The sequence below is a fragment of the Vulpes lagopus genome, chromosome 1 (genome assembly GCF_018345385.1).
Source record: "Vulpes lagopus strain Blue_001 chromosome 1, ASM1834538v1, whole genome shotgun sequence".
Classification (NCBI taxonomy): domain Eukaryota; kingdom Metazoa; phylum Chordata; class Mammalia; order Carnivora; family Canidae; genus Vulpes; species Vulpes lagopus.
In genome coordinates, this window is record NC_054824.1 from 142,500,054 (window position 1) to 142,513,020 (window position 12,967).

Below are 12,967 nucleotides of genomic sequence, written 5' to 3' on the forward strand. Positions count from 1 at the left end.
TGGAAGCCAGTGAGGTGGTTGGAGCAGTGGCCCTGCAAACATTGTAAGGGGTCTGCCCTGTTTCAAAGGTACCCTCAAGGTTACTACAGGGGTCGGGGACCGGGCAGGAACACTGCCACCTGCTCTTGGAAGAGATTGGCAGATCTGCCCTGTCAAACCACAGAGCAACACCATCTACTTGTGGCGTGCTCTCCAGCATGGGTATTCACTACAAAACTCAGTTGGGTCCTACTATTGAGCACTGCCATGGAACCATAGAATCACAGACCTGGAAAGGCCCAAAGAGGCCCTCTAGAGCAGGGGTTATGATCCCGGCTGCACAACAAAATTACCTGAGACACCTGGAAAAATACTCATGCTCAGACCCTACCTATCCCAGACCAACTAAATCAGAATATCTGGGCATAAGACTCTGCCTTAGGTACTTTGTAAAGCTCCTAGATGATTCCAATGAGCAGCTAGGGAAGAGTATCACCTTTTTTTTTTTTTTCTCATAGATAGCATGACTGAGGCCCAAGTATTTATCTTAGAAATGTACCCATATTCACATTATACACAAATTGAAAGTGATGAAAGAGAAGCGGTCATAGAAATCTCACATTTAAAACATGGTTGAACTTAGGGAAAAGTGGATCTCGCTTTTCCTGGACTAAGCAAGTATTTATAAGGTGGATGCATAAGCATTACGGAGAGCCGCATGCAGAGGAATGAAGTTGGACCCCTTCCTTACTCACGCACAAAAATTAGCTCAAGATGGATCAAAGGCCTCAACGTAAAAGCTAAAACAACAAAAATCATAAAGAAAAACATAGAGGTCAATCTTCCTGCCCTTGGGTTAAGCAAAATCTTCTTAGGATAGGATAGGATAGGATACCAAAGGATACCAAATGCACAAGTGACCAAAGGAAAAAATAGAATAAATGGACTTCATCACTATTACAAACTGTGATGCAAACAATACTATCAAGAAAATAGGAGAAAAAAAAAAAACCTACAAAATGGGATAGTATTTTTGCAAATGATGTATTTGATAAAGAACTTGTATCCAAACTCAACAAAAAAAAACTCTTACAACCCAACAATAAAAGAACAATTAACTGAATTTTAAAAGTGGGCAAAGCATCTAAATAGACGTTCCTTGAAATAAAATTTATAAATGGTCAATAAGCATATGGAAACATTTGGAACATTGTCAGCCATCAGGGGAATGCACATCAAAGCCACAATGAAATGCCACTTCACACCCACTCAAATGGCTATCATCCAAAAGACAGAGGATGTGGCGAAGATGTGGAGAAGTTGGAGCTTTTATACAATGCTGGTGAGAATGTAAGATGGCTCAGTCACTTCAGAAAACAAATTATCACCTCCTCAAAATGTTAAACATAGAGTGATCACGTGATGCCCAGTTCCACCCCGAGGTATAGAGCCAAGAGAAGTGACAACACAGGCCTCCAACCTGTACTCGAATATTCGCATCTCCATTGGTCATAATGCCAGAAAATAGGAACCACCCAAATGCCCATCAACTGAAGAAAGGAGAAGTAAACTGTGATATCCTATTCCGTGGTAAAAAGAATGAAGTATCTTTTTTTTAAGATGTTATTTATTTATTTTGAAAGAGAGAGACAGAGATAGAGGAAGAAGCAGACTCCTTGTGGAGTCGGGAGCCCCAGTGGGGGCTCGGTCCCAGGACCCTGGGATCATGACCTGAGCTGAAGGCAGACCCTTAACTGATGAGCCCCCCAGCTGCCCCCAGAATGGAGTATTGATATATGCTACACCATGAGTGACTCTTGAAAGCATTCGCCAATTGAAAGAAGTCAGTCACAGAAGGCCACATATTATATCATTTTATTTATATGAAATGTCTAGAATGGGCAAATCTACAGAGTAGATGAGTGGCTGTCTGGGGCTGGAAGGGTGGAGGGGGATGGGGAGTGAGTGCCAGTGGGTACAAGATTCCTGTGGGGTGATAAAATGTTCTGAAATTGATTGTGATGATAGCTGCAGAACTCTGTGAATATACGAGAAACCATTGAATTGCACAATTTAAGCGAGTGAATTGTGTAGTATGTGAGTTATATTTCAATAAAGCTGGTTTTTAAAAACAGTAATATACCCACTTCCTTATTCTGGGTAGGATTGGGTCATTGCTGTCTTACATTTCACGTTCTCCATTCTTTTCCTGTTTCCATATTTTTAATCCTGCTCATCTACCTGGATTCCTTGCTGACGTCTGATCTGGTGATCTCTCTTCCTCTCACTCTCTCTCTCTCTCTCTGTCGCTCGCTGTCTCTCTCTTTTCCTTTCTCTTTCATCTCTTATCCCTCCCCTACTTCATTTCTTTCTCTCACCAAGTAGTGCTGCCTCTGCAGATTTGCTCACATAGCGACCTGGTAAGTCATAATTTAATGAGTCGAAATCATTTGCAAGCAAGTGGCTTTCCAGTGAGTCAGTGAGCTTCAGGGCTTCCCCATGTCCCAGGGACGGGTTACCCAAGTGTACTTGGCACATCACATCAACTGTGGCTTCAGAGGAGAGCAAAGCAGGGAGGCCTCCTGAGGACGAAGGAGCGTATGGCCGAGTTGATTCCTTGGCAGATGGAACCACTCAAGAAAGAGACTTTTCTGAAATCTTCTCTTACTCGGGTGCCTTGTCCTCTAAAGGGAACCAACTCGAGTAAGACACCAAGGACAGAGGGGACATAGGATAAAAGCAAAAAGAATGGGGCAGCCTGGGTGGCTCAATGGTTTAGTGCCACCTTCAGCCCAGGGCCTGATCCTGGAGACCCGTGATCAAGTCCCATGTCGGGCTCCCTGCATGGAGCCTGCTTCTCCCTCTGCCTGTGTCTCTGTCTCTCTGTCTCTCTCTCTCTGTCTCTCTCTCTGTCTCTCATGAATAAATAAAATAAATCTTTAAAAAAAAAGAAAAGAAAAGAAAAGAAAGCAGGAAGACTGAGTTGCCCCCAACGAGGCAGATTGCATTTCCCAAAGGGGGCTACACCAATATTTTTGACCCCACAAGCTCTTCCAAATTCTTGGACAAGCCTCCTAAAAAAGTAGAATATAATTCCTCTGCCTTTGGGGTATCTGGTGGCTCAGCGGTTGAGCATCTGCCTTCGTCTCAGGGCGTGATCCTGGGGTCCTGGGATTGAGTCCTGCATCGGGCTCCCTGAGGAGCCTGCTTCTCCCTCTGCTTATGTCTCTGCCTCTCTCTGTGTGTCTCTCATGAATAAATGAATAAAATATTTAAATAATAATAATAATTCCTCTCCTTTTGAATAATACTCAGCCTTGGGGTCTTTCTTCTAATGAATAGGATGCAGTAGAAGGGATGTTGTACTCCTGATGCTAGGTTAGGAAAGGGGACACAGCTTCCATCTGGAGCTCTCTCTCTCTCTCTCTCTCTCTGTCCCTCTCTCTGTCCCTCTCTTCCTTTCTTATGTCTGATCTGGAGCGCTCTCTCCCTCTGTCTTTCTCGGGACCCAGCCTTCTTGTCATAAGGAAACCCAAGCCTCTTGGAGGAGCCACACGCACATGTTCCAGCCAACAACAACCTAAGGTCTCAGCCCCCAGGCGGCATTAACCTCCAGACAAGTGCAGGAAGGATGGAGGGAAGAGAAGAGGGAAGGAAAGAAGGAAGGAAGGAGAGCTTGTACAGGATTGTGGTTTCCAGCTTCCACATGCAAACCCAGCTGACAAGGAAAAGACGGACACGCCATCCTTGCTGAGTCCTCTCCAAACTGCAGATTCTTGAGATATTAGTTACCTTTTAACATATAACCGATGACCCCATGGCTTTGTGGCTTAAAACATTTTCTCTCCCACAGCCTCTGCAGACCAGGCATCTGGACATGGCTGAGCAGGGTCCTCTGCATCAGGCCCTTCCAAGGGCTGCAGTCAAGGTGCCAGCTGGGGCCTGAACCCTCTCCAGGCACCGCCAGGGGAAGCTTCACTTCGAGCCCATGGTTGTGGCTGCTGGCAGGACCGCCGTCCACCCTGGCAAGTGGGCCTCACATCACAGGTTGCCTTACTTCCTGCGAGCCAAGGCCACAGAGCCAAAACGGTGGCGAGATGGAAGCCATCGTTGGATGACCTGATTGCAGAATTGACATCCCATCATCTTCACCACATTCATCAGGAGAAAGTCACCATGTCCCAGCCACTTGGTCTCAGGGCCCAGGGCCAGACAAGAATGAGAACACCTGGAGCCATCATCAGAGGCTGCTACAGCATCAGCCAAATCCTTATCTCATCCAGTTAGTCCAGTACAGTCAGGCATGGTTTGTCCTCAGGTAACCCGAAAACAGCAAAACACAGGGAGACCGAAGAGCTGGGTGGGAAAACTGTATTTGCCGGATATTTACCACATGCCAGGATCATTTTACAGATGAGAAAAATTGAGGCGTAGAGTTTAGTGATTCGCCACCGCTATTCATGGCAAAATGTGAACAAAAACCAGTTCCATCGGATTCCAGGACCTTTTCGCTTTTCTTCTTTCCCATCCTCTAAAGAGAATCAATTCACACCATTTGAGTATCAAAGACTGTTTTACCAATGGCTTTTTTTAACCTCTAAATTTTACCCAACAGAGATTATTTCTAGCTACATCCCCACCCATACTCCTTTAATTCTCAGTGGTGAAGGTCTTTCCTCTTTTTTTTTTAATTTTTATTTATTTATGATAGTCACAGAGAGAGAGAGAGAGAGGCAGAGACACAGGCAGAGGGAGAAGCAGGCTCCATGCACCGGGAGACTGATGTGGGATTCGATCCCGGGTCTCCAGGATCGCACCCTGGGCCAAAGGCAGGCGCCAAACCGCTGCGCCACCCAGGGATCCCCGAAGGTCTTTCCTCTTGATGCAAATTCTGTATTTTATAAAAGCTGGCAGCACCAGGCCACTATGATTAACTGGATTTTCCTCCATAAAAACAAGCTTTCTGGAATACTATTATTGCTTACCAGGATTCCAGGAAGTTGGTTTCAAAGGCTCAAAAAAAGAACATGAGGCAAACATCTGCTTGAGTAGAGAAGAATGTAGAACCTGATTTCTCCTGTTGCTGGTATGTCCAGCCCCACCCCAAGCCCCGTCACTAGTCCCTCAGGAGGGGGTTCAGGCTGAACACATAGCAAAACATCGTGTCTATTGATTTATAGTTCAGGATAGGAGGGAGGCTGACTTTTAACTACAAAACTCTTTGCACAGTTTCTGAATATATAATGTGCACGTTAATTACCTTTAAAAAAATCTGTTCAAAAACTAATCTCAGATGAGAGATTTCTATTAAGGGAAACTGAGACATTTGCCAGGTTGGAGTCCATGATTGCTGTGTTATCCTGGGCACTGATTCTGGGATGACCTCATGTGGTCAAGACCAATTCCATCCTCAGGCCTGGGAAATCAGCAGGGCTTTAGAGAACAAACGGTGCCTTCAGGAGCACCCTCCCTGGTGGGGAGACAAGGAAGGTTTTTCCAGAAGCAGCAGATAATCCAAGGCCAAACCCTGGATACTCAGGGTTGAGTGATATTCTCAAAGATTAACCAGATCAGAAGGATGACTTTGCTCTTCTAAAATCCAGTGACAATGATGATGATGATCATAATGAGAATCACTCTGTATGAATTGGAGCACTGAGTCCACTAATATTAAATTATTGACACAGTTAGAATTAGGTCTACTGTGTAATTATTTGTTATCTGTTTGTCTCCTCTGTTTTTTGTTTGTTTGTTCCCCTTCTTCTTCCTACTCTGGGCCATTTACATACATTTTAGAATTCTATTTTAATATATCTAGTGGGTTCTTCAGTATAAATATGTACATTGTTTCTTAGAGGTTGTGCTAAGGATTATAGCATACACCCTTGATTTTTCAGTTACTATTATATCATTTCATGGAAGATGTAGAAACTTTACAACTGTATAGTTGCATCATTTATCCCTTACACTAGCCCACCCCCAGCATTGTTTATGCTGTACTTGTCACATCTACATATACACTATTCTAATTTCTTTTTTTTCTAATTTCTTTTTTAGATAATCATGTGCATTTTAAAGAAATCGAAAGGAAAAAATAAAATTAAAATAGTTTTATAAATTTTCCCAGATATTTACCATTGCCAATGTTCTTTATTCCTTCCTGGAGATACAAGTTTCCCTCTGGTATAATTTCCCTTCAGCTCGAAGATCTTGCTTTGCCTTTCTTCCTGTGAAGATCTGCTGGCAATGTAAAAGAATGTCTACTTCACTTTCTTTTGGGGGAGGATATACTTGCTGGATATAGAATTCTAGGTTGACAATTTTTCCCTTTGGTACTGTAAGGATGTCATTCCACTATTTTCTGTCCTCCGTGTTGTCTCATAAAAAGTCGGTGGGTGTCAGGGTGCCTGGATGGCTCAGTAGTTGAGCATTTCCCTTTGGCTCAGGGCATGATCCTGGGGTCCTGGGATCAAGTCCTGCATCAGGCTCCCCAAGGAGCCTGCTTCTCTCTGCCTATGTCTCTGCCCCTCTGTCTGTGTCTCTCATGAATAAATAAATAAATCTTAAAAAAAAAAAGTCGGTGGGTGTCAAAATTACTGTTTCCTACTATGTCAAGTGTTGTTTTTCTCTTGCTGTTTTCAAATATTCTTTCTCTCTCTAGTTTTCCATATTCTGACTATAATGCATCCAGGTGGGGTTTTCTTTACATTTATCCTTCTTGGGATTCCCTGAATTTCTGATTTTATAAATTTATATCTTTCACCAGATTGAGGCAGTTTTCAGTTTTTATTTCTTCAAATATTTTTCTCTGCCCCATTCTTTCTCTCCTCTTCCTCTGAGACTTCAAAAACATGGTTGTGAGATCTTTGGATATTGTCCTATAATTTCTGGAGGTTTTGTTCATTTTTTTCAATCTTTTTTTCTCTTTCTTCTTCAGATTGGATAATTTCTATTGCTGTACCTTTACATCCACTGATTCTTTTTTTCTGTCCTCTCCATTCTGCTATTAGTTCTGAGAGTAAGGCTTTTCACTATTTGAGAAAAAAGTTACAAATAGGCAAGAGAGAGAAAGGAAGGCTAGAAACTCGGTTGTATTAGATTAGTGTTGGAGATATCAGTAGAAACTCATTTGTGATGATGATGATGATGATAATGAGAGAGAGAGAGAGAGAGAGATGGGTTCACATGAGTTAGTATATATACATATATTCCTAAATCTATTCATTGAAAAGATTTAGAAGCAGTAACACCCCAATAGCAATCAGAAACCTAGTGGTCAGATGTTGGTTTCTAAATACCATTCTCCAAGGAAAGGAATCAGGGTTCCTTGAAGGAATGGTTGGTTCCAGGGCTGGCACAGGGAAAATACAGGATGAACTTTGAGCACCCTGCAGTACCTGAAAGTAAGGAGGTGCGCAAAAAAAGTTATGGGAGCATGTGAAAGGACACAGGCCATTCTAAAAAGCCTCCAAATATAGAAGTATTGAATTATATCCTTAGATAATAAAATAAATAACTTTTGGTCCATACTGATATAAAAAAAATAATTGAATAAATGAATGAAGGGGATGTGGGGAAGGGCAGTAAGTGAGACACCTCCTCCTTCATAAGAATTCCAACTAATAAATGTAGAACGAATTGGAGAAATGGGAAACCATCATTGGAACATCCCACTAACAATAGCTACAGGCAAGATCCACCAATGAGTGCTCAAATCAGTGGGTGAAAGTTTAAGGAATAAACAGGCTATAGCTTCAAAATATCTTCCTCAAAATATTTCTCTGATACTCTTCCCTTCAGGAGGTGGATCTTAATTTCTCTCCCCATGAGTATGGGCTGAATTTAGGCTCTCTTCTAACAAATAGAGTATGAAGACAGAAAATTACTAACTGTATAGTGGAGAAACCTGGCAGATACCACCTTAGGCAAGTGCTCAAGATTGATAACACCAGTAATAAGACATACTGACATCATACACCCTTGTGATATGATGCAGCAAGAAGGACATGTCACCTCTGGGTATCTTTCCCCTAAATCTATAACCCCAGCCTACTCACGAGAAAGCATTTTACTAAATCAACTTCAGGAAATTCTACCAAATTCTACCAAATACCAATAGTCCTGAAAAATGGCAAGGTCATTCAAGACAAGAACAGAATGGGGAACAGACTAGCAATAATTAAGGTAAATGTGAAGACTAATGCAGTGTGGTATGCTGGATTAGAGCGGGAACAGAGAAATAATATTGGTAAAAAAAAAAAATTGGGGAAACTCTTCCTTGAAGATATAAAACTTCTTGAGCGTCAGCACAGAGTTATTCCACACCCAAGGGCTTACTATAAAGCTTTCAAGACTGACTTCTCGATGTGTTTAAGTCAGACAAAACCATAGTAATAACAGCTACCATTTATTGCATACTTAATGTATGTCAGATACTCAGTTCAGTGCTTTACAGAAAGTTGGTGATTTAATCCTCTCCACAACATCAACTCTATCATTGGGGTAAGATGGTGAGCACAGAAATGTACAGTAATTTTCCCAAGGTCTCACAGCTAGTCTTTGCAGGAGCCAAGAACTGAACATAGCAAGTTTGGCCTCAGCACTCACACTTTTTAACTTCCATGCTTGGTCTGAGGGAGCATCTATCAAATTATTGCCTTAGGGACTTAGGTAGCTTGGCTCCACTGCAAGAATACTTTGAATCATAAAAAATAAGAACCACAAAATACCTAAGGAAGAAATATCTAGATAATTCTTTCCAAAGTGGCACAATCTATCCCCCTATTTCCCCGGCTGTAGTCAGCCTCCAGCCACCTCCTTGCTTCTGCCCACACTGCTGTAACCTGTACTCTTAGTCACTTACTATCTTTTAAATCAGTTCAATTGTTTTCGCTTAAATAAATTATTTTAAAAGGAAAGTGATCTCATTTCACTATTATAAATGGAAAAGAGTATCATTTACCTTAAGTAAATTGTAACCTAAAAATAAAGACCATAGAAATAAAACAATGTCAATAAATTACAGTTAGGTGCTAGTGCCTGCCAAAAATTCTGAGCCTCACTGAGTGATGTTCTCTTGGCTAAAACAGGGGATATTTAACAAGTTTTAGAGAAGTGTTCAGGACAGACCAGCACCAGAAGTAATCAGAAGAATTACAAAAAAAAAAAAAAAAAAACTGTAAAAAAAAAAAAATGAAACAAATTTTCTCTGTAATTTGGGATAAGGTAACAGAAACCCCAAAGAAAACAATGGCTACTTATTTCTGTCTCACACCAAAGTCCAGAGGTAGGTGGACCAAGACGGGGGTGACACCCCAGAGCGTCATGAAGAAGCACCTTCTATTTTGTGGTCCCATCAGACGTGACTTACAAGATCATTTCAAGGCTAAGATTGCTGCTCTGACACTGGTCATCGCATCTGCCTTCCAGCAAGAAGGAAAGGGGGAAAAAAAGGAATACTCCTTCTCTTTGAGAAAATGTCCTCACTGTTGGTTGCATCCCAGTGGCTAGGACTTGATCACACAGTCAGAGAATCAGGGAAAAGTAGCCTTTGTGAGGGGCAGCTAAGCACCTCACTGTTAAAAAAACGGGGGGAGGTGGGGAGAGAATTCCATCATTTGAGAAAAAGAGGGAAGTGGATGGACAATAGCAACGTCAGTGACTTCATGGCTCTCCGTGCTGCACAAGAGGGTCTCCGGGGTCACCTTAGGTGGACCACCTAGGTCAGCCCAAGCCCACACCTTAAGCAGACCTTTCCACCTGCCTCCAAAGTTGACCTTACCCCTTGCTTCTCCCCTGGACACCTCCTGAGCTGAGGAAAGCACTTCTCCTTCCCCACGAAGGTTATATTTGGTGACTAGGCAGCTCCAAGCCAGCCCTGCCCTCCGAGTCCATCTCTGACCAGCCCCCTGGGTGAGGTGAGTGGTGGGCACCATCCCAGAGAAGGGAGCCCTGCTTACAGAATCAGTGAGCCCGGCGTCTGCTTTCTGACCTAGCCCCTCACAACCCGTGGGGACCATCCCTGATTCCCCCAGGGAGACGCTTCACTGCTGAACCTGACACCGCAGCGCCCAACTCAGAGGTCCTGACCACTGGCTGGAAGGATCTGTGGCCCCAGATCCAGTTATAGGCTCTACATAATTCCATCCTGATGCCCAAGGATTTGTGGGGAAGCTAATGCCACATGCAACGCAAAGACATATTCAGAAGCCATTCTCGATGTGAAGATATTTACAGAAATTGCCAAGGGTGATCTTAGCAACCAACAACAGATTGGAGATGGAAGCACTTTTCCCAGCAGATGACGTTCAGGTGTAACCCGAAGAGGGAGGGAGGGAAGTTAGGGGGACGCAGCAGGTGACAAAAGACGGGTCCCAGAGGCTAGGCTCCCACCACCTGGATCACGAGCCTCAGGACACACCAATCCTGCAGAGGGATCACAGGCTTCTCCAGCGGGCAGCCCCTGCAGGTCCTCCAGCCCAGTTTTTCATCACCCTTTTAGAATCAAAAGATGCCTTTTAATCAGACCAAAAAGACTAAATCAGACCAATCAGACCCCAAAACATGTCTAGTTGAAGAGTGGCTTGCCAATTGAATTGTACAAGGAATCAATTCATGTTTCCTGCCTTTTTCACCTGAGAGGGTGCGGTGCACATGGGCAAAAATATTACAGGCCCACGCTGGGCTGATGGATGCTTGCCGTATGGGAGTCTCGCGGAGGCTCGTGGTGGAGAAAAAATCCACTGTTTTATAAGGAATTATATTTTTTAAAAAAAGATTCTATTTATTTATTTGACACACAGAGAAAGAAGAGAACAAGAGGGCACAAACAGAGGGAAAGGGAGAAGCAGGCTCCTCTCTGAGCAGAGGGCCCGATGCCATGGGGCTGGATCCCAGAACCCCGGGATCATGACCTGAGCCCAATGCAGACATTTAACCGACTGAGCCCCTCAGGTGTCCCTATATGGAAATTTTAAACACCAGACATAACTGGTAAGTCAGTCCCATTCTTGGCCTCTTTTACCTTCTTTGCAGACCTCTCACCTTCTCCCACTTTGGAAAGAGTTCATCTCCTGGTGGGAAAACCAGGACCCAGAAGGGGAAATGGTTTGGCTGGGGTCACACAGCTCTGAACAGACAGCGGGAGCTGGGGTACATGTTGCAGTCCCCCTAACTAGTGGCTCTGTCCTTCCCACCTCTAAGCGCCCCGAAGCTCCCGCTGACAGTTCACCCAGTATAGTGTGGGAACCCGCCAGGTGGAGTCGCAGGGACAAGGTGGGGTTGCTCCCAACACAAGAAGTTGAGACTCATCCACACCCAAGGATATAAAGCAGAAAGGACGCCTGGATCACAAGGTTAAGGCTGCACCAAAATGCCAAAGGTACCGTAACCTAAGCTGCCAAACATGCCAGACTCGTTCTAATTACCCAGCACGCTGCCAGCGTGTCTGAAGGCTGCAGTCTTTACGACGAGTCCCATCACATTAATTTGGCTTGTTAGGTGATCTTGTACAGGTGATAAGTGAAAGTATTGTTTTCCCCAAACACCATCTAGATCAAGCTCGGGACTGACCACCCAGAAAGCAGTTGGAACCAGTCGTGCTGAATAGGAGAATAAACTGCAATATGTTTTTCCTCCCAGCCCCTGAAGAAATCCCTGAATCGCTCACATAAAGCATGAAACATCCAGGGAAACCAATCGTTAGTTCAGTCTTCTTAGCAGCTATGTGACCTTGAGCAAGTCACAGCTCCCTGGGGTCCCTGGCGCCTCCAGCATAAAGCGGTAGTAGTCGTCCCTGGGTTAGCTGGCCACGGCTGCTGTCAAAAAGTTGCCAAGACCGGGGAGTCTCGGCAGCAGAAATGTCCTGCCTTTCACGTGTGGTACTGGAAGCCCGAGATCCAGGTGTCGGGAAGGTTGGTTCTTCCCAAGGCCCTTGAAGGCATCTGTTTCATGGCTGTGCGGTGGCTTCCAGCACAGCCATTGGCCTTCCTTGGCTCATACACACATCATTCCCACCCCCGACTTCTTCGCCTGGCCTTCTCTGCATGTGCCCTTGTCCCCACATTTCCCAACTGCAGTTGTCCTGGAGAAGAGCCCACCCCTCTTAGCTGGTTCCACCTGCAGTGACTCTATTCCCAAATCAGATCATGTTCTAAGGTTCTGCAGGTTAGGATTTTAACATAGGAATTGGCGGGGGGGGGGATTCAATTCAGCCCATAACAGTCCCCCTTCCCACCATCTCAGCAAGGCCTACAAGCGTGGAAGTATGTAGGGGTGGATGAAGCACACAGGATGGAAGGGACCATGTGGTGTCTTCAGGCTCTGGAGGCCACAGAGGTGTGGCCTTAGTACCTTAAGAGGCAGGAGGACCCTGGAGATGCCCGGTGTCCGGAGCCATTCTGGTTGCTCAGCAGTCGGGTGGCAGCTTACCCACACGTCCCCTAAACTCTGCTGCAGAAAGGGAACCCTGTGGAAGTGTTTTCAGAGGCAGGGCCTGCCCATGGGTCTGCAAGTGGCTGGGGAGCCCTTGCTTTCTCTCCTGCCCCAGCCAGAGGTCTGCCACCATCTGCAGCAAACCTGCTTGAAATAGACTCTCTGGTGCCCCCTGCTTGTGCGCACATGTGAATTGGAAGGGGCTGATGCTAGAGGAGCTCAACTCCCTATGCAGACAGAGGTTGCCATTTCCAGCCGCCACAGGTAGATCCAGTCTGGCCCATCTGGGCCAGGTAGCCCCGTCCAGCAGAGGATAAAGGTCACCTGCCCATGAGCCGCCCCCGCTCACCGCTCCAGCCGCCTGGGCCACCCAGCTGCCTGAGCTCCCCATATCCCGTGACACGGAGAGCAGAGTAAGTTGTCCCAGGTCCCGCACGTGAGTGGCAGCACCAGCATGCTACCCGGCCGGTCTGGCTCAGGAACACCCCGTCAGCGTGCAGCAGGCTGGCACTGGGCCCCTTCCCAGACCAAAGAACCAGGTGTAGACTGTGGTGTC